General features: G+C 43.4%; 1 protein-coding gene across 2 annotated transcripts in view; it reads left to right on the top strand.

Moving 5' to 3' along the window:
* Positions 1-26,573, top strand: part of lmcd1 (LIM and cysteine-rich domains 1) — an 83,960-nt gene that overhangs the window by 20,788 nt on the left and 36,599 nt on the right. The gene's annotated exons all lie outside the window — the stretch shown is intronic.

Below are 26,573 nucleotides of genomic sequence, written 5' to 3'. Positions count from 1 at the left end.
GTACCGCCATCTGCTGGCCAAGATCAACCTTCATTTCCCAGCCCGCCCCATTTTTCAACTGGCCGGTTTTACACCTGGCCTTCGCGGAACAAGGTTTATCCCCCTGACGTACAAAGTTAATTTGCCTTACCCCTTTACTAGCTGCTAGTGAATTGACTTCTCTTCTTTTATCCTCTATTTCCGCTGCCACACATTTCAATACCTGGTTATGACGCCACGTATACCGCCCCTGGGTGAGACTTACCTTGCATCCTGATAGGATATGGTGGAGACTGCCCACACACGAGCAAAGTATGCATTTATCATCCTCACCAAACCATTGACTTAAATTCTTGGGAGATGGGAGCACATCATATGTAGCACCTAACATAAATCTGATCTTACCAGCTTCCATGCCCCATAGATCTTTCCATTTAATCAGTCTTTTTTCCACCCCTTCCCAGTTCACCCACTGCCCTTGTTTTGCCTGCGACACTGCCTTAGTACATCTTACAGCCTCCTCCTGTCTATGCATTTCCTCCACTACCATTTTCCTCCTTTCTCCTGCAGAAGCCTTACTCCACAAGGGTTTACTTGCACCCACCCCTAGACCCCCCCGCCCGTGCTGCACATGGCCCATTATATCTCTATGCTTCTATGCTGATTGAGCTTGCTTAACTGCCTGCTCTGGGTTCCACTTCCTCCCTGCATTAACTGTGGGTGCAACTTTCCTCACCACTGGGTCCTTGGACTGAGTAAGAGTCAATTCCAATCTAGCCTTAGCACACTTAAATTCCTCTGTCAGACTAGATATTGGCAACTCTGCAATACCCTTCCCATACAAGGCTACACTGCTTAAGCAGCGTGGGACTCCGAGCCATTTTCTGACAAAGGAGTTGATCATTTTTTCCAACCTCTCTACCTTTGACAGAGGAACTTCATAAACTGTCAATGGCCACATTAGCCGAGGCAACAAACCAAACTGCAAACACCACAGCTTGAGCTTACCTGGCAGCCCTGACTTGTCAATTTTTGCAATACCTTGCCTAGTGACCTGTCTCAAGTCTTCAACCTGTGATTTATCACTAAGGCTTGCATCATACCACCTTCCCAGACTCTTCACTGGTTTCTCCAGAACTGTGGGAATCACCTCCTTATTTATAGCAAACTTCTTATCTGTTACCTTCCCTTTTGAGTTTTTCCTCGAAATTGCACACCGCCTACTTGAAATGGCCCTGTTGCCACATACTTTGACTTACAATCAAGTGCCTGACCTCTTTGGAAAGCTAAGGCCTTGTAGAATTTTTTGGTACCAATAGATTGACTGTGTGATGAACTATCAGAGAGTGGCAAAGGGTAGAATGATAGTTTTTTTTATAGGCGGTTATGTACATCTCTAGAAATGACCACATTCTGCCCTCTTGGTCACTTATTTTCTCTTGAAAACACCACTGAGGCCCACTACCAGGTCTTGTGAATCTGTATGTCAAAGTAGATCCTTATAGGATGAAGTATGACTGTGTGGGACCCATATTTGTGTGGGCATACACATGCGTTTTGCTAAGTGTCCATTTGGAGACTCCAAAAGGACCTTTGGTTACCCAAAACTAAAACTCTTCCTATACAAGAACCCCTTTATGTAGAACCATGATCTTGGTGTCAAATGAAAGGTTACACTCTCTGTGTCATGTTGCTTGTACCATGAGTGCTTTGCAGTGGCTGTGCCATGAGTCCAGAGAAGCATTATCTGACCTGAAACTCTTACTTTTGCTCCTACGCCTTTGAGATTTCCATGAAAAAAGGACAAACAAGGTAATGCAGTGAACATTTGTATTATAAAATGAAACAAAGGTAAAAAATAACAATACCCTGGCAAACGAAACATCAAATGATTCACATTCAATGCAATAGAAATGTATTTATGTTGGCAACCACGGTCAACAAAATGGAACGTGTTATGAACAACTGAAATAGTCTCGGCCACCGGCTCCTCTTCCTCAGACACAGGATCGATCCTCAGCTCTTGTTTTTTTGCTTGGCGGGGCCCAGTCTTCATCACCATCACTGAAACAATTGTACAGGTGGAAGTTAGGCTCAGACCCACTAAAGTATATGAAAACCCTTCCCAACAACTTATACAAATGATATAAATGTGTGTACTCAGGTCACACCTCCCCCTGCTCTCTCTTTTACACACACACACACACACACACACACACAAACACACACAAACACACACTGCATTCTCACCTAACTCCCCTCCCCCCCAGGTACCAGAACACTGTTCACACTATGAAACAAAGCTAAATGAAAAACTATGCACTAAACATTACAAAAACAAACTAAACTGTATCTGTAACTGTATATGGATATAAGTAGTCTACTCACAGCTCAAAATCAGGGTCCTTCCCAGCTAAAAAGTTCTGCTCCTCCTCGTTGTCGCATTCCGAGAAATTGCTTTCTTCTCCTTCATCGATGTCCTCCAGATCTTCAATGTCCTCGGGTTCTTCGACATGTTTCGTCTTTTTTTGTCTCTTTGGCATGTTTTACGAACAAAAACCTTCAAAAACATGTCTCTTGCTTGTTTAGTAACAAACTTCCAAACCACTGCTTCGGAATCTGGTTACGCATGGGCTATGCGCCTTGAGTTTAGCCGACAGGGAAGTAGAATGTGACGATGTGTCACATGTCTAAAGAAAGCTCTCCTCATTGGCTACACGGACATCTAGGTCCCATCTCATTGGCTCACTCAGACACAGCGCTATGGCCATTCAAAGACTGGTTGTCAGATTCATCGCTTACGTGACTCATTGGCTTTGATGGCATCTATCTCGACTCTCATTGGTCCTACAGACATGTAATGGGTATCGATGGAATCAGAAGAGCCTCGTGAACACGCGGAGTACCGTGAATCCAGCGACAATAATGGAAGTAGAACCGAAATATCTGGATTTCCGCGAAAACTAAGATTTTACTTCGCTTCTTTTCGTATGTATCTGTTTTGTTTGTACTGGCGTGTACAACTACTCAATATATTGGCAATAAAACAATGTAGATATTTTACATCTATGGATTCTTACGAAAATTTCAAGACCAAGCATGCTGGGCTAACTTATTGGTACGGCCATACAGACAAGTGACAAAGTATGAACGCAGCAACTTTGGGGGGTGGTGGAGGGGGGTATTCTGATATGTTATATATCGGGATAAACTTATATTTTACACACGAAATATATGTTAATTCATGGAAAGCTTTACATATATCGATTCTTGAGTTTCTCAGCTTTAAAATGGTATATAGCATGACTATGGTAGTTCATGATAAGGTGCAAAAAAATGCATGGGGGTTGTTGGGGGGAGGTGGGGGGCACTGTATTTTCCCGAATACGGGTCACCCGTAGTGTACTGGGTTAATAATTGAGAGACTCCTAGACTTACTTGGTTTCACCTTCATTCTGGCCCATTGCAGATTACTATTTAACTTACCCAGCAACCTGTTGGTGCATGGAACGGTTGTCGTCAAGGTTGTCATGTCGTCCATGAAAGCCCGAATCGGGGGGAGGCGTGGCCCTCCCTGCAACTTCTCCCCGCCCACTACCCATTTTGAGGCCCTAATGACGACCTCCATTGCCATTGTAAAAGCAAGTGGGGAGATGGTACATCCGGTAACAAAGAAGGTCCGCACACTTGCTCTCCGTTTATTTTCTTTTATTTGACTTAAATCCCCATACACATGACGTTTCGAGCCCTTCGGCTCTTCATCAGACTTTGAACAGACAAAAGACCATCACCATTTTAAATAGGTCATAGGTCACCTGACCCGTATGTACCGGAGTGCACAATACATACATACATCGTCCACCCCCAATAGTGAACACATTTAGAAAATTACATTTGTATAACAGCAACATATAAAATCATCCTGTATATCAAGTCTCTGTAGAAAAATATATCTGTAGAAAAATACAACACTATATAGAAAGATAGAAAAATATATATACTTGACATACAGTTTTAACAGGGACCTACAGCATACAATCATCTAGACAGACGCACTAACAAGATGTATAGTTAGCTAGAAAGTGATCTTATCAAGTCTTACAGGGGTTTCTTTTTATCATATACATAAGCAGAACGTTGCACAAACTCCAAATAAAAGGATGATCTCCAGACCTTAGCCATTATGGTACCAGTATTACAGGCTATGACATGTCTTTTTCACATCTCTCAGAAATATCAACATCAACATTAACCGTCCTTACTCCCACAACAGAATTACAATTAGTATCTCAAATTATCACAAGTATGGTCTTATATTGAACTCTTCATTAAGTCCCCTAGGGGTGAGTGTATCCAGTGTGAAAATCAACCATAATTCCCGTTTAAGGAGCAAGTTGTCCATATCCCCACCTCTTCTTGGGCATTTCACAGCTTCTATACCAATGTATCTTAATGAAGCTACATTATGCTTGGCCTCTTTAAAGTGTATAGCAACTGGGCTTTTTTTGTCCTGGTTACGGATGGTACAGCGATGTTCAGTGATTCTGGTTTTTAGTGCTCTTGATGTTTTTCCCACGTATGCCAATCCACAAGGACATTTCAATAGGTAAATTACATTTCTAGTGTTGCAGGATATTACACCTCTAATTTTGTAGCTCTTTCCTGAATGAGGGTGGTTAAATGTTTGAGTTTTGTGTGTGTAGTTGCACTGCTGGCAATTTCCACATTTGTAATTGCCAGAAGGAATATGGCTGAGAAAGTGTGTTGGAGTAGGTGGGGAGATTGGAGGCAAATCTGCCCTGACCAACATATTCCGGAGATTAGGTGGTCTCTTAAACACTACCCGTGGTGGTTTCTTACACACATCTTTCAATGCGGGATCTGTTTCCATAACATGCCAATGTTTACTTATGGTACATCCGGCCATGATTCCTATCTCAAGTTGTTGCCAACCTGTGGTGTAATCAGCTGTAGTAAAACATAATTGTCTCATAACCAGTGATGCCAGTCGTCTAGTCTATTTTGACCACTTTTTTCGGTAACGAGTAATCTAACGCGCTACTATTTACAAACCAGTAATCAGATTAAAGTTACTTATCTAAATCACTGTGCGTTACTATTTTTGTCATTTTCCTTAGTAAAAAGATATATTCTTTGCTTTCTTCTTGTCTCGGGGATTAACGTCATGTAGGCTATGCCAACCTTTTCAGCATGAGGACAACTCACGTGTAAAACCACGCAGCGACACAAACGTAAACAACAATGGAGGGTGGAGAGAGATGCACGTCAGTCAGTACAGTCATTATTTTGAGTTTGTGTCAGCTAAACATGACAACATTAAGGTACGTTGTATATTCTGTGCTGGTGACAAAGTGCTGTCTAGCTAGACATCCCAAGTCTCCCGAAGTTTTGGGAGTCTCCCACATATTGATATCCTGACACCCGCAAATTACATAAAATCTCCCGGAACCTAGAGCGAACAAGAGCACGCAAGCCAGACCGGACTTCGCGTGTGCATCTAAGTTTAACGCGCACACAACGGAGAGGGAGAGAGAGAGGAGTGGTGCGTGTGTGCCTGCAAGCGCATCCAAGACAGAGCATCCTGGTCTGTTTTGCTAAATCAACCAATCCGTTTTCAGTATAGGTGGGCTTATATCTCTTTTCTCCCAAACTTAATTAATCAGTTCAGTTAGTGTATCTAGGAACAGGAGCGTCATGGCAGAGTCAGTGCCCCTCAAAAAGGAACATTTAAGACCCATTAAGACCCATCAGGCTGAATGAAACTTTATTTTCATTTTGATCCGTCGCCCAGCCGCCACTCCGGACCCCGCAAAAGCAGGGTAGGCAGAACACAGTTTTCTGTGATATCTCGATAACTGTGGGCCTAGGATGATCAATTTTTTTGTATGTTGGTCTCAAGGGGCCATGTCAACCCATCCCATAATCACTCCTTTAAAGTATAGTGCCACCTAGTTAAAAATGAAAAGACAAAAACTTGTAATCACAGGTATCTTTGGCTGATGTTCAAAACTGCATGAAATTTGAACCAAGTGCATATTATTTCCATGCGGTTTGGCCTTTCATTTAAACGAAAACAGAGGTTTTATCACTGAAAACGATTATTTCTGAAAACTTTGAGCAAAGTGGATATGTGGGAAAACTGCGTGTTTGCATTGTGACATATCTTTCCCGTGTTTGTTAGAAATCTCTGATTGTCCACATGTTTGCAACACTCTTCCCAAGCTGTTTTTAGCATCGGTGTGAACTGAATTTTTTTTTTATAAATGAAGGAGGGGAAATATCTGTTTTTCCAAATAAACTACCCTGCTAGGCCTACGTATTTGTCTTAGATTTTGTTATTGGGTGTTGTACAAGATATTGACAGCGCAAGATATTGACAGCGCAAGACCAGAAATCAACGTTATGGCATTTGTGTAGAAGAAGGATGGTTCGGGTGTTCTTGCTACAGCTCTCTGTAAGCTGTTTTGTTGCTCTGATTGGTTAGGTCTATCCAATTGAGTGCAGAGGCACCCCCCCCCCCCCCCCCCCCCCCCCCCCCCGGTTGAAACAAGCCCCATAATTACGTCCCAATGCAGCAGTATCAGACTCATATTCTGACTAGAATTGAGTATGATGACGACAGGATAGAATGAAGTAGGACATTGACAAACGTGATTTATTTTTGTGGAGAGAATATGCAGGACTGTGCGATGGTCATATTTTGTACCGCTTTGTGGTACACCTACTTATGTATTTCATTACCTCTTGTGCATGCAACACCCTCTGTTGATGATGCATCCTTTATTCTGTTCAAAAGTGGTGGAAATGCGGCCTGGTTTACTAGATAGCAGCAAGGTTTTAAACAATTCTGAACGGAACTGAAGAGTTGAAGAATGCGTTCTGAAAAACAACCTAAGAGACATGGCATGAATTTGGACAGGTATGTAACAAACCCTATGAATCTCTGCCCACCCTTAGCATCCATTGGTTCTGACATAGCCTGCCTCACCTTCTCAGTGTCTGGTCTGACGCAGTCTGTTGTCCATGTCCATGAAGGCACACATTCACTTTGAACTGCAGCTTTTTGAGACTGAGTCTGAGCCTGACTTCCCTGTTATGCAGCGCTCCAGGAGTGCAAGGAGCTAATGGCCTCATCCTCCGAGTTACCACAGCCAACATTTAGGGGCCGTCTACACCAGTGTTTTTCAACCTTTTTTGTGCCACGGCACACTTTTGACACTTAAAATGTCCCACGGCACACTAACATCCTGTGTGAAGAAAAAAATAAACATACCATAGCCTAAAACTTCAAATAATACACAGATATGGACTTATTATGGCTTCTATGCAAGACCTGCTCAATAAAACAAGCACCCTCTGTTTCATTTGTAGGTGACTATATCTAATTTAATTGTTGTTATGAACTGGATATGTGATGATTCTGTGAATACTGGATATGGGGCCCCCGTTGTACAATGACTGCATACCACAAATAGTGCAATCATACAATCAATGAGAGCATGTGGTTATAAATTCTTTGATGCAACAGTTGCTTTTCTGGACCAGTGAGTGACATTTGGGTAATTTTATGCGGCACACCTGATGATCACACTAGTGTGCCCAAGCACAGTGGTTGAAAAACACTGGTCTACACGACGCTGATTTTTGTGAAACCGGTGAGGTTTTGTTATCTGTTATGCCTTGCGTGTACACGATGCCGGCAGTTTAGGAGACTGTAACCGAGAGTTTTTGAAACCGGCTTCCGAAGTGGGAGTTTTTGAAACCGCCGGCTAACTTTTGCCGTGTAGACACCTGATAGGTGCGAAGCCGGCAATTTTATGACGACATAGCCCCACCTCTCAACTCAGCCACGGCACACATTCCTTGAAAATTAACTTTATTAGTTTAACAGTTGAATTGAAAACCGAATTGTCTGTAGTCTCCTTATTTCATGCCACTGCTTAACAAACTGTTTCAACAATGTTTTCTTCTTCTACACGATTCACGCGAATTAAACGTGAAGCTTATGCACGGCCGGCGCCATCGACTGGTCTGGCATATGCACTACAGCACATTTAGCCGGTTACACCTCTGTGTGTGCATGCAAGTTTTTTCTTTACCGGTGTCGTTAAAGGTGTGAAAGTGGTAAGAGAAAATTCATCCGGCAGTTTCGTGTAGACATACCCTTAATGTTATCTGCAATGAGCTAGGCTCCACCCCTTCACCTGAGTCTATGGGCGAGGTGAAGACGTCTTTGTACATGGTAATGAGCTGTTGCCTGCCAAGTGACCCAAGCATAAGGCCTTCCGCTCTGTGGAGCTCCTTGGTTATGGTAAAATGCATCAGCCCAAGTCATTCACATCCATCCAACAATGGATGTTGGTGTGTTCGACTTCTTGCAGCCCTGCGCAGATCTGGCTGAGTCTTACAATACAAACATACATCACGTTCAGCCAGATCTACACAACAGTGGAAGAAATCAAACACGCCCACTGATTTGGTGCTACCGGAACACAAAGTAAGGCAATGTGCTGCCTTCAAAAACAACCCTTGTTATAACCTCTCTGTACACTTTCAAGGTTTACAATACTTTGGTTTGTCTTTAGGGACCCTATATAGGCCTACGCTACCACCGAAGTGTAAGGCTATTTTGAGCCTAGTCAGTGGGTTTAAAATAGCGATATATTTTGACGTGGCTCCATGCCTGCTGCTACAGGCTATAAACCATTTAGTTACTAATGCAAACAACGGTGTAGCTCAACTCCTCTTAACATAATTTTGCTCTCAAATGAAAGTTTGAACTCCTTATCATCCATAAATAGACCCCAAATTGTTTTAACTCAGGATCTTTCCTTTAATATAAAATCAATATGCATAATAAAGAAACGATCAGACACGATATAGCCCTATGCTGTGTAGGCTATTAATTAAATCACATCTTGTAGATTGCACTCAACTTGTCTGATACACAAGGCGACGTGAGCTTAAAAACCAAAATGTGATCAGGCATTTCAAACCTCCACATTATGAGAGTTTTAAAGTCTAGCAAGCAACAGAAGTTGTTTGAATAAGAATAGTTCATCAAGATTGCAATCCCCATCAATTTTGTGAAGAAGCTGAGGAGCCTGAATCCTTTACATAACAGCCTCTTCCATCTCTCCAACAAGGAACGAGAAAAAAAATCCTTTTGCAGTCTTCCTACGGAGAATAATCCATAAGGACATTTTTATAAGATGCCTAATTTAGATTAGCCCCAATTTGAAAACTTTGATGCATTAAAAATGAGCAGAGAATCCCACGGTTCAATGGCTTTCAGTGGTTGCTCATTATTAATCCGTGAATAGGATTATGGAGGTATCACTTAAATTCACAAGATTTAAGAAATCCACTGTTACAAGCTAGCTTGTTGGTAAGGGGTTGAAATAACACTCCATAATAGGCTACATTTAGAGAATAGGCTTGTCTGATAGGAACACTCGTGCATGCATGGCTCAGATGGCTGATGGATATATTTTAATGCTTCTGAAAAGAGGAGTCATAACAAATATCAGACCAGCAACATTTTGTAGATAAAGCTATTGCTAATTTCCATCTTTGATTTAGGCTATGGATCTCCCCTTGGATTTTAATAAACTGAAAGCATAACAAAACAAGGTTAAGTTCAACATGTCAAATAGCCTGGCTATCCATGATTCAAAATAGCCTACTTGCCTTAGAGAAATAAGTAGGCTTGTCTATTGGTTAAAAAAACCACACATTGGTCATTGCAATTGAAAAATACCGTATCGAGTTTGTATCGTGTCACCAAAGTGTACTGTTCAAACATGTGGATGCTTGAATGATGGACGTGGGCCCAACGTTTCAATAAAGAGGAATGTGTCTGTTGTCCTTATTCGGGTTGGGACCCAGGGCTCTGACCTTTACCATTTCAAAGACATGGCTGTCACTGGTCTTATTTTAGCACAGTGTTGTCATTTATTCTGCCCAGGCCTGAGCTAAGCACTAGGTGTTAGTGCTGCTGTTTCTGGTGGCTCTGTGGGACCCAAAGGCCAGGATGCATCAGGACAGAGATCTGGACCAATATCCCTCGGTGTTTCCATCTTGCCTGTGGCAGCAATGATCTATTGCTTTAGAGATTAGAGCAGAACGTTGATCCCGTAATGACTGAGCAGTTAAAGCAGGCTGTCATGTCTTTCAATCTTTGGATTTAATAGGTAGCAATCTTGCTTCAGTATTTGGTTGATAGATATTGTAAGCAATGGTGGCTGTAACCATAAATGTTAGTCTCTGATTGGAATTGGTTTTCCCGCAAGTGGAAAATGTTTGAGTTTGGAGCACATTTTGGACCCTAATTTCAGTATTTGGAGTAATTTTGGACATTTTCACACACTCAGTGATGCCTTTTGGCTATAATAGTTGACACGGCTGATCATATTAATGGTTACAGTTCACAGTCAGTGTGTCCTGGAAATGTTTAGTAGCAGAAGTTAAGGTTGATAATTATCATGACCCTGTCTGTTTCAATATTTTGCTGAAGAAATACTTGTAAACTATAATTGCCACTAACAAAGTCTAAACAAATGTCCTATATTGGGGCCCTCAGTAATGGCAAACAAAAAGTTAAACACAAATCTATAAATCGAAGCCAACATTCCCACATACAATGTATAAAATCAGTAACAAAATAACAAAACAAAATCAAATGTAAGATTTTATGAAAGACTTTTTTTAGTTATCATTAACATTGGTTGAATTAATGCCATAAAAAGGTTTTGTCACAAAATGGTGATGCAGTCTTTGTTATTAATAAATGTTTTAATTAAATTAATAAATGTTATTAAAAACAGAATATGACTATTTGCAAATCATGTTAACACGTATTTAAAAACCTGGAGGAACATTCCACAACTAATTAGATTAATTGGCAACTTGGTTTGGTATAAAAATTGCTCTTTTATTTGTGACTGCAGCATTGAGAGTAGTTAAAGCCTCTCAGTCAACGGGTTTACAGTACTTGACTTATCTGAAGCCTTTGACACAGTGAACCACAGTGAACCTGACATTCTATCTACATTATTTGAGCTGGGAATTTCTGGGGAAAACCCTTAATTGCTTTATTTCCTACCCCAGAGGATGTTCATTTAGTGTATCTTGGCAAGAAGGGGGGTATCAAGGTCTCATGACCTCACCACAGGTGTACCTCAGTGATCAGTATTGTCAGCCTTTCATTAACTTTAAGGGCTCTATCTATGGAGCTAAAGTTGTCTCAATAATATTTGTATATGCGTAGAGGGGGATCCACAAATATTTCTTGATTTGCATGTGTATTTTGATATCTACAAATAAAAAAAACATTTGTAACTCGTATATTGATTTTTACAAATATAGATGTGCATTTCTAAATAAAATGCCATTTGTAAAACCGAAAATTTCATTTGTGAAATGTGATTCTGCATTTGTGGATCACCAGCACACGCATTCTTCGCTTTCCAAAGTTACGTGTTTTTGAGACGTTCTTCGCATGAAAGTCACACAAATCCTCACATAAAATAAACATATTTGTAACTTGTAAATTGGTTTTCGCAATGTAGATGTGTATTTGTAAATGAAATGGCATTTGTAAAACTGAAAATTGCCTTTGTGAAATCTAATTTTGCATTTGTGGATCACCAGCACACGCAGTTTTTGTTTTCGCATTTGTGGATCAGTACACGTGTTTTTGAGACAATCTTTGCGGCAGAGGAGCCACCCAGATCCACAAATAGCCTACCTCTAATTCGCCTGCTGACAGACTTTCTAATCCAGTAGATGGCAGTGTTGTTCTATGGGACTCATAACACACAGAGCTAGCGAACCTATCGTAAACGTGCTAATTACCAACCATTTCGTTCGAAAATTCTAAAACAATGTTTTATAATACTTCAAAATAACATTTGTTAAATGAACCTTACATTTTTCAGTAGCCATAGGTGTGTAGATTTGAACAAAATCTAGTTTGGTTCTTACCGGGGGTTTTACTGCCTGAAATATCTGATTTTTTTTACCACGCTCAGAGTTTAGTGCTGGGCTGGTGGGTACTTATTCCCAACCTTTCTCACTGCACATCAACGGTTAGCCCGAGAATTCTCGTCGTCGCAATTCAAAATTCCACTGGAGCTCCAAGCGGATTTGTACACGCAGCCTTACAATACTGTTTACAGCTCTTCGAGTCACGGTAAAATGTAATTTTTGGTACATAGCTAATTTAGATAAATTTATGGTGTGGGTGCTTGCGTTTCTTTAGGAATCCGCCGTCTTGGTTTGTATAGAAATGAATATTAAGTGACACATACATGTAAGAGGTTGGACATACTGTACGTGACGGTTGGTAATATATGACGTTCCTATAGTTCTCACAGTAAATCTAACAAGTTATGCCTTTTACAACAAGCTTTTTGATGGAAAAGTGGTTTAGTGTTGTTTAGTGAACGCATAAAACCATCAGTTTGTAAGCGAAATCAAGAATTACGAACTTTGAGTTTGTTTATCGTTACCTAGTAACCGAGGCTTTATTATTGCAATTTCAAAATGTACAAGAAATGCAGTAGTGCAGTGGTTAGAGGAGCGAGCTTTGACCAAGGATTGTTGGTTCAAATCCAGGATCAATCATTTTGCCAATGTTAGTTGGCTAGGCCTACTTTTACAACTTTTGTGTTAGCATGTAAATATCCTGTCCAACACTAACATTGGCAGAATGATTACTCCTGGATTTCAACCAACAATCCTTGGGGTCAGAGCTCGCTCCTCTAACCACTGCACTACCGCATTTCTTGTACATCACGAAATAGAGTACTGAAGTCTGACGTAGCGTTTCCATGACGGCAGAATCACTGGATCTAAATAAACTTTCGAAGTGGCTTAAATAGCATTGAATGTAGACATGTGCAGTGTCTCATACATTGACTTATTTGTGGCGGCCCACCACAATATCAACATTGACCACCACACAATGATTTTCCAGGTTGTACTAAAAATTGTGCTTAACTCTAGTTGGCATCATAACCATGCTGCGCTAATTTGTTAAAAACTGTTGCATTCAAGTTAATTCTGCAAACCTGCCACCACAAATAGAATTCAATTCTGTGGGAAACACTGCATGTGGCATCATTTCTAGCTAATAAATTGTTTTAAATGTAGGCTATAGCCATTTAAACGTGCTTTACCTGCTAGGCAGCAGCTTACCCACATAACACGGATTCCCTGGTAGGTGTAATATAAAGAAACAAAATTCCAGTGGATATTTCACGTCTTCTCAAAGACTGACGGCTGTTAAGAGTGGCGTTTTTTGCTTAAAAAATAAAGCCAAAATACGTCCGTGAATTTAAGGATTTTAACCGCATGCTGTGAAGTTACATACATATCTCTTTTACGGAGGAAACCCATGCTAAACTAAAACTCTGTAGTCACGAATTTGATCGTGTTGGTATAAATATATGTTGTAGTATGTGATTCCTACAGTGTAAAAAAGTATACTAACATCTTAGAAACGTTGTAAAATTATTGAAATAGATTAAGAAAGCCACGCTAATGGTGATTTCAATGGTTAGATTGATTTGTTTAGATCCAGTGAAATTGCTGCCTTGGCAACGCTACGTCATGGCTTCGGTATTTTGGCAACTTGTCTCACCTTCTTATCAAGCCGCCGCGCGAGCCAGGCCAGGGGGATTTCGGACGCACGTTCAAACAAACTTAAATATTCAAATTCCAACAAAAATAGGATCTTCTATCCTTCTAAATACAACCTAAATATATTCCAAAGATGTATGCGTGTATCAATGTAAGTGTAAATGAAAAGCTTCAATGTTGTTTTGTAAGTTGTTACTGTAGTTCGTGAGTTCATGTTCGTGGTCGTGGTCAAAAAACTATATCGCTCCCAACTGTGTCTAGCGCTTCTTCACTAATGCGTTCACCTGCCAGGCCTCACTTCCTGTGTCCATATATAGGAGTTCCTGGTGGTGTCATAAAGCAAGTAAAAGTGCCAGCAGGGGGAGGTAAATTTCAATAAAATAAACTTAAGCTTAAATTGGCCCGAACACTATTGCAATACATTTTAAGCTCTATTATCATGGTTACCCATGAAAACAAAAAAACATGGTCAAACTATAGTCATGGTTACCCAAATAACCATGAAACCGAAAAAACATGGTTATTTTGTCATAGTAAAGCCATTGTTAATTTCCGTAAGGGAATTCAACAATTTGCATAAGGCCATCTGTCATCTGCATTTGTTCTTCAAAATTTTTTACAGAATTTTTAGAGATTTTGTAATAACACACAAGACAAAATTCACAGACAGCAAAATGTCCAAATGCTTTAATTTGTGTACATGTTATAAATTCATTTTACAATCCCATTTCCAAAGAAATTGTGACACTGTGCACAATGGACCTCATTCACCAATATCTTCCTAAGAATTGAAGAACTGTGTTCTTAAAAACGTCCTACGAAAACTCTTAAGCAGATTCACGAAGGTGTTCTTAAACCTCAGAATTGTTCGCAGTTTCGTTCTTATCATGATGAATACCATTTCTTCTTTGGTTTTAACACTTAAAGCCTCGGTTGCTAGGTAAAGATAAACAAACTCAAAGATCGTAATTCTTGATTTCGCTTACAAACTGACGGTTTTATGCGTTCATATACGGTAATCAAATTGTCTTGCTCATGTAGTGTATAATATAAGGTAGAAATGAAAGGTGGTGTATCAGCCTCAATTTGTGTGCACACGGCCCTGCAGTATCATGCCCTTTTATGGGGATTGACAGGGCGTTTACCTATGCTAATTAAGAACAATTGACCTGTCGCTAAGCGCCACCCTTAGAACGCTGATGAGCCAATGACAGTCCAGCCTCAATGGGACTCGGACATCAGCTCGGACAACTCCATAGGAGACAACGGGGAGGAGGCATAAAATGACAAATTAATGGTTATTTATGGAGTTTATTAACTCAAAAAACCCCGACGGATAACCATGGTCAAACGTTTTGCAGGGGGAGGTGTAATACTGATAGCCGGTACCCCGAGAGGCTAGAAAACGCTGGTTACAACTGTAACCGTGGTTCTATGAATAGTGGAAGACCGCCAGAGGCGATGAAAACATAGTGGAAGAGATCATGCGCTCGCACATTGGCTACGAGAACTTATTGATTGGTTGTTATCTGGTGACATCATGACGCTACAATATATAAGCCTACAGATTCGTCATGATCTTTCTCCAAGGTCATTCTCGCCATCCGAGTGACCAAGGACTCTGGCGGTCTTCCACTATTCATAGAACCACGGTTACAGTTGTAACCAGCGTTCTATTTCATAGTTACAGACCGCCAGAGGCGATGAAAACATAGTGGAAGACTTATACCACCAAGTCACGAGGAATAAAGACCCACAAACATCACAGTTTAGTTCAACAACTTTATTTAAAGCACACAGGTTAACGCAACAATCCTAGTCCTCACTAGGGAGTACTGCTGCAGAGACCGGAGGAAGCGGAACCACGTTCAACCGGTAAAACCTTGAAAAAGTGCATGGCGTAGACCAAGTAGCCGCAGAACAGATGTCGGCAAGAGTTATGCCCTTCAGAGCTGCCCAAGAGGTCGCGATAGCACGCGTCGAGTGGCACCTCACAGATGTGGGAGCCGTTTTGCCAGCAGAATGATGCGCAGAAACGATAGCGTCCGAGACCCAGTGCGCCAGCCTCTGTCTCGAAATGGCCGCCCCTTTCTGACAGGCCCCGAAGCGCACAAACAGTTGGTCTGTCGTGCGCCACTGCGCAGTCACTGAAAGATACAGCCGTAAGGCTCGCACTGGACACAATGGTAAGCGTGATCCTTCATCAGGCTGAAATGCAGCCAAAGTAATAGGCTGATTGGCAAACTGCGGGGACAGCACCTTAGGCAAAAAAGCAGGGTTAGGCCACAGAGTAACCTGGTTGTCATCTGGTCCCCATCGCATGCACAGAGCACTTACTGAGAGGGCGTGAAGTTCCCCAACTCTTTTGGCAGATGTGATAGCCAATAAAAAGGCTGTTTTCAATGAGATCCATTTAATGTCAGCATGTTCCAGCGGATCAAATGGAGGCAAACATAGACCGTTGAGAACAGTGTGCAAGTCCCAGGAGGCAATGGCAACTCTCGGCCGTGGGTGCAATCTTTGTGCGCCTTTCAAGAAGGCCACCACTAATTTGTGAGCGCCTAAGGAAGCCCCGTCTATAGGAGCCCTATGGGCTGACAATGCAGCGACATACACCTTCAATGTGGCTGGAGTCCGTCCTTCATCCAGGAGGTGTTGTAAGAACTCAAGCACTGCTGCCACAGAACACTCAGCAGGGCTTAGATTGTGAGCCGCGCACCAAGCACTGAAAAGCTTCCACCTGCTAGCATACATTACCCTCGTGGACTGAGCACGAGCATTTAGAACAGTGTGTTGAACCCCTTCTGAACAATCCATGATGCTCTGGTTCCCCCTAGTGGCCAGACCCAAAGTTTTAGCCTGTCCGGGCAGGGGTGCCACAGAGAGCCCTCCATCTGAGACAATAAGTCCTTCCTCAAGGGCAGAGGACTCGGTGGTCCCATTGTTAACTTTTGCAACAAGTGAAACCATGGCATGCTCGGCCACCTGGGAGCTATCAAAAGCACCCTGTGGCCTGTTTCCTGGACACGACTCAACACTGCCCAGATCAGTGGTATCGGAGGGAAGGCATAACGCAGGAGGTTCGACCACTCGTGGGCCAGAGCATCCCTGCCCAGAGACTCTAATTGTTCCCCATACCACAGGGGACAGTGTGTGGTCTGTTTCGAGGCGAACAGGTCCACTGCTGCTGCACCGTAAGTGTTCCAGATAATTTTCACCACCCCTTTGTGTAAACACCAATCCGCTGGCCTCGGGCCCCCCCGGGACAGAGTGTCTGCCACGGTGTTGAGGCGGCCGGGAAGGTGTCTCGCACGCAGAGAGAGAAATCGTGTCTCCGCCCAAGTCAGAAGTGCCAGTGTCAGCTGAAGGGAGGGGAGGGACCTCGTGCCGCCCTGATGATTTATATGAAACACCACTGAAGTGTTGTCGGTCCTGACCAACACATGCCTTCCCACCAGAACATGCTCGAAATGTCAGGAAGACTGCCTGTAATTCCAGAAAGTTGATATGGCATCGTTTCATGTGAGGACCCCACTGACCGCTCACTCCTCGATGCTGCCACATGCCGCCCCAGCCCATGAGGGAGGCGTCCGTCGTGATTACCTCCCTGCGTGCAGGAGGTGGGCCCATAGTCACTCCGGACAGCAGGAAGTCCTCCCGACGCCAGCGAAGTAGACATGAGCTGCAACTTTCTGTCACTCGTACCAAGGTCTGCTTGTTGTGCACTGCAGACAGGCATAGCGCAATCAGCCACCGTTGAAAAGGTCGTAAGTGCAGTAGTCCCAGCTGAATGACTGCGGTTGCTGCTGTGAGCAGTCCTGCCAGTCTCAGTAGTTGAAGGTAAGGTATCCTGCATCCTGTGCGGATTCTTGTAAGGGCATGTTGAATTGAATCCAGTCTGGTTCTGGTGAGAGTGGCCCGCATTGTCCTGGAATCCAGGTGCATGCCCACAAAATTCACCGATTGGGAAGGAACGAGGCAACTTTTCTCCCAATTGACCCTGAGGCCTAGGGCTGTGACATGGCGTAAAAGGCGATTGGCATTGGCTGTCGCCTGCTCTGGGGTTGCTGCACACAGTAGCCAGTCATCCAGGTACGGTAGCACTAAGATGCCTTCCTGTTGTAAGGGTTCTAGAGCCACCTGGATGAACTTTGTAAAGACACGGGGCGCAAGAGAAAGCCCGGAGGGGAGTACTTTGAACTGATACGTTTTTTGCAGAAAACTGAACCGAAGAAACTGCCGGTGCTCCACCGCAATGGGCACATGAAAATAGGCCTCCTCTAAATCTATTGTGATGAACCATGCACCTGGTTCTATGGCTCGAATCACATCTGCTGTTCGCAACATGCGGAACGGCAAGCGCTTGAGGAACATGTTCAAGCGTCTCAAATCCAGGATGGGTCTGAACCCCCTATCCTTTTTTGGAACCAGAAAATAATGGGAGTAGAATCCCTCCATATGAACCTGAGGGTCTACTTCCTCTATCGCACCCTTCTGTAACAGCTGCTGAACTTCCGCAGTAAGGGCAAGAACTTGAAGAGGGTCCTTCACTATGGTGGGACGAACATGAACACACGGTGTAGGTCGGCGGCGAAAGTGCAGGCGGTAGCCCTTCTCGAGAGTCTCGAGAAGCCAACTGTTTGTTGTTATTGCCCTCCAGCATTGCAGCTGAAGTGTTGAAAAACAAGCCACCACCGACCTTGAGCAGTCAGTAGCGTCTACCTGTGGATTCATTGGCCTTGGGGGGGCGCCGAAAGGGCGGCTGCCTTGCAGGCGGTGGTTGTGGTCGTGCGCCCATAGCCGCACGGGGTGGCGGCGGGGCGGACCTGCGGTGTTGGCCATAGGGGTGCCGGCCAAGATTGTGCATTGGTGCACGCCGCTTAGTAGGCATCTGGTGGGGTGCTGATATGCCTACCTGTGGCTCCTTGAAGGGCGGCCGGCGCTGAACATGTTGCGAACGCGACTCGGTCACCCGCGTCCTCCTTTCCAATGCCTCCTGCGCAGCTGGCCCAAACAGGTGGCCAGGCAACAGCGGTAACTGGCGCAAGTTGTTCCGACACACTTCTGGCAGGGGTGACTGTGCTAGCCAGACCTGTCGTCTCGCATGGACAAGGAGACCCAGAGCTCGCCCGCATTCGCTGGCCATTGCACCAAGTGCCTGTAGAGAGACATCAAGCAGACCAGACGTAGCAACGTCTGGAGTGGCTGTGTCCAAAGTAGAATGTAAGGCCAGGAGCAAATGCCCCATTGAGTTGCCCACACGTCCAACGTGTGAGCAGCACGATCAGGCCGAAAATTCAAAGCTGACTGAAATGCTGAAGACACAACTTCAGTGAAGTCTTTGCAGTGAGGCACTTGCACGTCCTTTGGCCCTGGCACTGAGCGGCACAGGAGGTTGGTAGGGCCCACTGGGGCCTGAGGCAAGTCCAGTTTCAACCTGGCAAGCGCCATTTTGATGTTGTCACGGATTGATAAGTGTACGGAAGATGTGTCACTTTCATACTCACTGCCACTCGCTGAGTGCAATGAGGACCGCTGTGATGGCGTTAGCGGTGTGTGAGTGGGTGGCTGACCATTGGGATCAATAAAGAGATTCTGAGGCTGCCACCGACATAACATCCACTTCTTGTGGCTGCCGGTGAAAGGAATCATTAAGCAATGGGAGAGTGTGGGCACTATGCTGTGCTACACCGCCAGTCTGATCGGTGTGGTCTTCAGCGGCTTTGATGACAGGATCCGATAGGAGTGCCTGCAATTTCAGAACAGTAGTAGCAAGCTCATCCATTCGCTTTTCTAACTTAGCAGAAGAAGATCTGCGCTTGGATGTCGTTTGCTCCAGGTCTTCAGAATGTTTACGTTTGACACCACGCATATTGCCTGCAGCTTTAAGCGAAATCTCCGATGCCTTTAGATAGGCAACTGACAACCGGATTTGCCGTTGTTCAAGGGGCATCATGCTACACTCAGGGCAGGGGTTAGATAGCGCCTCCATAAGATGCTCCATGCCCAAACAGGATGGACAGCGGTCATGGCCATCCAACATGTCCATTCCAGCAAAGCATTGTGTGCAAAAGGCAGAGTGCTCCATGTCACGGAGGTTCAGCGCTGACACGGCGGGTAATCAAGAGTCGAGCTAACTTAATTCACAATATCCACTGAAGCTAGGCGGGGCTAGCAACTAATAGCAGAAGTAATAGCTGTGAGCTATTATCTACACCAACAAAGGAACCCTGGAAACCAAGGGTGTTCGTTGGAATAGAAGTAATTGTTGGCTTGCCCGATAATGTAGCTAGCTTACTCACCTTCGTTGCAGCTAGCACTGGTCGTAAGTTAGCTACTACTGTCAACAAACGAAGTGACCCTGGACACCAAGGGTATTCGTTGGGAATAGCAGTGAAAAACCAAGCGAGGGAACCCTGGATACCAATAGGTACTCGCTGGCCGAAATAGTGTACTTACCAGAGAAGAGTTCAGTCACTGCTACTGTATATCCACAAGCCGGTAACGTTAACGTCTCCAACCAGATCCTGGAAGCTGAGGGTAGGCTATCCGTCGGGAGACGCGAAGATTCCGAATCTGATTGTGTTGATAAACAACAGCTAATGGGGGAGCATGTACTACTCAACCCAAGTTCAAGTCAAAAACAGTTCTCAGCCAGGCGAGAATGAAAAAGAGAAAGATCATGACGAATCTGTAGGCTTATATATTGTAGCGTCATGATGTCACCAGATGACAACCAATCAATAAGTTCTCGTAGCCAATGCGCGAGCGCATGATCTCTTCCACTATGTTTTCATCGCCTCTGGCGGTCTGTAACTATGAAATAGAACGGGGTATATTTTCATCAACAGTAGCCTACAGGACGTCTCTCGCATTTGCAACAGCTCGACGTAATGTAGGCTACTAAGCCAACAACGTGGGCACAGGTTCCCTGTTAAATCCCAAGATGAAAATGCTCATTAACCAACTACTATATTCTTACTACAGTGGGCAGTGCTTCGACTTGGCCAGCTTCACTCGCGGTCTGCGCGTGGGATCACGCGGTATCACGCGACTTTAATTTGTATTTTCCCAGTGAGACGCTGCAACAACCCAAACAACCGGTAGATGGCTCAAGTGAGTAGGGTGTCTCGTAAAAAGAAATGGAGCCTGGAAAACCCTACACAGACTTCACTACAGACTTTAGCAGACTGGTTTAGAAATAATTTAATAGCCAGAAATATGCCTGCCCTGCCCTAATAAAGAAATATTTGGTTAACTGCGAGTGAATCCCGTTTGCAGCCGTAGAAGAAACGCAGGACAAATTAAACATTCTGGTTTTCTCCGAGTGCAACGATGATAGACAGACATCATTTGGACAAAATATAGAGCATATTAACCTCGTTGCTCAGCCAAATGCCTTCCTGTTACGTCCTGTTATCACGGAGTTACAGGCATAAACGATTTTTTAAGGTCACAAGTTTACTTCATTAGCGGTTTATTTTTTTGATTATTAAAGAGTGTTTTTCATTTAAAGGTTTGACTTCGTGCTTATTCAGTAGAGCATTTAGTGCTCTTCCCAATCCCAGACGTTCACATTGCATGTTTGTTTGTAATGGATGCAACCGCGAGATAGGCTACGCGTTTGACGGCAATGAGTTGTGAACGGACATGAACCAAGACATATAGCCCAGCAGCAATCTAGGGACTGTTCGTTATTTATTGAAGGGGCCACCGGATGAATTTTGAGTGCTTCAGTCAAAAGTTGCATGACCCTCCCTTGCCTGCTAGAAATTGTTCAATGACCCTCCGACAGAATTGTTAAAAAAGACATGACCCTCCCCTTGCCGTCTTCCGCCCGCGCTGCTTTGCGCCACAGCCACACACTGTGATAACGTTCTTAAATCAATCTTTCGTGAGCTTGCATGCTACCAGTCCTTCCTTTTCAAATGTGTTGCGCCTGTTTGCACAATTTCACAAATAATCATATGTGATTAATAATATGACAAATAATCCCTGTGCATGGGGACCGAAACAATGCATGCCAACTTTTTCCGTGTTTATCACGTATTTTAACTTTCCCCCGCTGTCTTGCCGTAGAATAGGCTATCCCAGATTTTAATACTCTCATAACAACCCTGCCATCGGGCCTGTCTCTGTGTTGCCCTGTTGCTACCCCTTGCCATTCCAACGAAACAGATGTCTTCAAATCATCGTTTTCCTTGCTTGAATGTCATAAACATACAACTTTAGACAGCAGAATTACGCATAGGCTACTTGGAACATAACACATTGACAAAGGACAGATGTATCGTAACACTCCCAATTATCACCACTTTTGTTCAGAAATTCTAAAACAACGATGTTTTTTAACACTTCAAAATAACATTTGCTAAATTAACCTTACATTTTTCAGTAGCCATAGGTGTGTAGATTTGAACAAAATCTGGTTTGGTTCTTAACGGCACATGGACGGTTAGACCGAGAATTCTTGTCGTGAAATTAAAATTCCACTGGAGCTCCAAGCGGTTGTGTACACGCAGCCTTACAACACTGTTTACAGCTCTTTGAGTCACGGTAAAATGTCATTTTTGGTACATAGCTAATTTAGATACACCTATGGTGTTGGTGGTTGCGTCTCTTTAGGAGTCCGCTGTCTTGGTTTGTATAGAAATGGATATAAGTGACACATACACGCAAGACGGTGGAAATACGGGACCGACGGTAATAGGGGGAGTTCCGATATGTTGCTAGTGACAAAATATTAACTTTCAGTGTTTTACGATGTCTTTGTCATGGGGAAGTGTTTTTCCCCATGCATTTATTCTAGGCTACTGCAGTGACTGCCGTGAGAGAAGCGGGTTCTATGTTTTGTTCATGTCAGTGACTGACGCGAGAGAAGCGGAGTCTGTGTTGTGTTGCATTGCGTTGCGTTAATTTATTTTCATTGGGCATACCGTGCCGTCCACAGCTCTTCAGTTCAGTTTTTTGAAACAATGAGTGCAGGAAGCGCGTTTGTATGGTTATATTGCTTGACGGGGGATCCCAAGCAGCTTTCAGCCATAAGGCTACTTTGAGAACATTTCAATTCACCCGACACTAATATTCAAAATGTTGACAACTATTTCGGCATAGCCTATAAAGCAGTTTAATTAAATGGAATGTAGTTGTAAACAAACGAGCTACTTGGTGAGGCTTGGCCTCACAGATGCGCTCGTGCTTTAGATCAGGGGTCCCCAACCTTTTACGTAGCCTACCATGGACCGGTTTGATTCCCATTTTTTTTTTCACGGACCGTGGGGGGGGGGATATTGGGGGTTCGGGGGTTCCATGTTCCATATGTGTTGTGCATGCATTACTTGAAAAGAACTAGCTCCAGTTATGTATGAACAGTGAAGGTAACGAACTCTTAAAAACGTGAAAAACGTGAACTTGAAGAAGTGAAAATGTAACAATATGAACTATGAAAATTGAACAACTTGAAGCTACATCTATCAAGTGTGAACATGCTTAACAAAATATGGGAACAAAACATGGGAACTAAACATGCATTATGAATATAATCAGTGGGAGCCCTGTGCTTGTTCCCTGCAACAAGACAGTGACACCCTCAGTGTGTTTGAAATGTCCAGTCGATTGCGCAATTTGGTTTTAGTTGCAGTCATTGCAGAAAACCCGGCCTCGCATAGATACGTGGTGGGAAATGGTAGCAACGTTTTCAGCGCTTTTACGGCTATCTCGGGATATTCTGCTTTGGTTTTGATCCAAAAACCCGCCAGAGAGGTTTCCTCATACACACTCTTAAGACCACCGTCATTTGCAATTTCGATCAACTGCTCTTCCTCCTGCGCTGACATGTTAGGACTATTCGGGATATTGACAAATGGGTTGCGGACCCACTCATTGGTTTGCCGTGGATCTTTGGAGGATGGGAAGTAGCCTAACGCTCAAACTCCATTTGAAAGCGCAACAAGGTAATCGCGCACCAGCTGCAAGAGAAAGGGCCCTGCCTCAGTCTCTCCCAAAACCCCCACTACTGTTTGGAACATATCAAATACACCCCGTCCCCATTCGTCCCCACAAATCAAGCTTGGCTTTAAATGCAGCGACTTTATCTGCCAGTTTAAAGACAGTCGTCATTCTCCCCTGGAGTGACAGGTTGAGGTCATTAAGCAACCCAAATATGCCACATAGGTAAGCGAGTTTTGACACCCAGTCCTCATCACTAAAATGTGCAGCTAACGGTGACTTTTTTTCTGTAAGAAATCTCTGCAGCGGCTCTCGCAACTTAAACACCCTGGCCAGTGTCTGCTAAAGATGCTTGTTTTTTGATGCTCATTCTAGCAGTTTAGCTAACTTCGTGTGACACTACCGTTCGCCAAGAACTGATCAAGTGAAGTGAGCTGACCTGAGGCTGCGCAGCGCTGAAGGCAATATGTAAAGTGTTGAAGGCGGGACAGACGTAAGAAAATAGACCTGGCAAAATGCAAACATGTGTGCAATCAAACAACTGCATATAGGCCTATGCCATGTAAAAACGTGACATTATTGCGAATTAAATTCAGTTTAGTTTGCATGCATTTTTTTTAAACTCATGTCGTAGGCTACGGCCCGGTTAGGAATGTACCGGCCGCGGCCCGGTGTTTGGGGACCGCTGCCTTAGATGGCAGGAAAAATCTTCAGCCTATTAACTGACCACCCAATTCACGTTGGCTGGGGGGGAAGGGGGGCCATCAGACATTTGTGACCAGTTAATTCGGCCCTGCCCCCAACAAATCACACCTTCCCACCTCTGACAGCTTAAAAGAACTCACACCTATTCACAAACCTGCGGCATTTTGCCGTGTTTTGAAATCCTATGCAGCTTTCAATAGTGAGGAAGCAATTTTGCATTGTAGGCATAACTAACATGCAATAACGCCACCAACAACAACCAAAACTAGGCTAATCATTGTCAAAATGTAAATTAAATGTAACATTATTGTGCATCAAATTAAAATGTTCTCTTTTGCAAACGTAGGCATAGTAACAGAATAATTTAATAATGTTACAAAGATACTACATCAATCCGTATGTTTCATTAGGCTACTATGCTATTTGTTTTGCCTTACTCATTATTCATTTAGGCTAGGCCTTTTTATTCAGTTATTAATCATCTTCCTTCTCACTACTTGTGTAGTGCACGCATTCTCCGACCTGTCACCTGTCACTCATCATCGGAAGGGAGGTGTTTGGAATCATTCCCGCGTTACAATCGTCAGCCAATCAAGGTGGTCACTTCAGTCAAGCTCGTGCATGAGTAATGACGTCATCTATAGCAACGAAGACTCACTCCTAGTTTAGGAGTTGTCTGAAAGGCTTTGTGAATAACTTTTAAGAGAAAACTCCAAGCTAAAATCTTTTAGTGCGATTTAGGAGTAGCCTACTCCTAGTGGTAAGATAAAAGCCTTTGTGAATAGCCTACGGCCCCAGTTATTCATCATCTTCCGTCCTTGTGTAGCGCACGCATTCTGAGACCTGTCACCTGTCACTCATTATCGTATGGGAGGTGTTTGGAATCATGCCTGCGTTACAATCATCAGCCAATCAAGGTGGTCACGCTTGCCCATTTACACAAATGAATGGTCGAATATTACTGATGATCATTGTTATTTAAGAACATGCAGTGTGCGTAGGGCACCAAAAACATCTTGCTCGTAAAAAAGCATCATACCGCACATTGTGGCGGGTCTGTTATTTACTGTAGGCTGCGCAAACCACAGGGCAAGCCTGCATTCGAGGCCTTCTGTTGAAGACTTTTATATAAAGCCTGCGCTAACAGTAATCCTCCTGCCCCTGATAGGCCTACCACAGCTGTGGATATGTGTGGAATGTTCAAGTAATAACACAATCCAATGTGTGTCTCAATTGTCCCCCGCTGACCAGACCACCTCACACATTTCTCTAGATTTTGCAATGAATTTACATGACACAATGCCATAAAATATGCCAGTTTTAGGACACAGAATAATGTTTGTAATGATACCAGTTAGGCCTACGTTTAACAGTAACAAGTGTAAATATAGCCGCAAGCGGCAATGGCGGGCCCGAGCACCTCCGGTCCGCAACCCGTGACATTTTGGAATCCAACAAAGCACCGACGCGGTGCGTTTGTGTAATGTACATATTTGATGCGTATGCCATTTGTTTTTGCATGTTATTTTCTGGCACATTTACTCGCTTGGCCAGGTGGGGGCGCAATGCAAGGCAGGCCCATGTTGTGTCATCATAATCATAATATATATTAACCTGAGAAATTTCAGATTACTCATTTTAAGCAAAGAACATTTCTGATACACTTTTTGGCCAGATGGTGGCGCTATATTAGGCATGTGAATTACACATATGAATATCATCACAATAATGATATCCAATATTTTGTAAAGTTTCAGATCAACCAATAAAGGCATTACCAATTTCTGGCACATTTTCCTGCTTGGCCAGGTGGTGGCGCTATGCCAGGCAGGCCCATAGGGTCTCTGGATGTCATCATAATTATAATATCTATTAACCTGAGAAGTTTCAGACCATTCATTCAAAGCATAAAGCATTTATGGCATATTTCCTGTTTGGCCAGATGGTGGCGCTATGCTAGGCATGTGAATTATATGTGTGAATATCATCACAATAATGATATCCAATATTGTATAAAGTTTCAGATCAATCACTTAAGGCATTGTCCATTTCTGGCACATTTCCTACTTGGCCAGGTGGTGGCGCTATTCCAGGCAGGCCCGTTGGGTGTCAGAATATCATCATAATCATAATATCTATTAACCTGATAAGTTTCAGATCATTCATTCAATGCACTGTGACTTTATGACACATTTCCTGTTTATATGGTGAGATATTAAAATCAGGACATATTACAACATATCAAAAATCCCTTCGCAATTTAACATCAGCAACAT

Source organism: Alosa pseudoharengus, unplaced genomic scaffold (assembly GCF_046254945.1).
Source record: "Alosa pseudoharengus isolate Yale_2024_CS ecotype anadromous, Long Island Sound unplaced genomic scaffold, YU_APseudo_1.1 YU_APseudo_1.1_scf_5, whole genome shotgun sequence".
In the NCBI taxonomy this organism is placed as follows: Eukaryota; Metazoa; Chordata; class Actinopteri; order Clupeiformes; family Clupeidae; genus Alosa; species Alosa pseudoharengus.
Note: the sequence above shows the minus strand (reverse complement) of the source record. Positions and strands in the feature narration are given on the sequence as shown.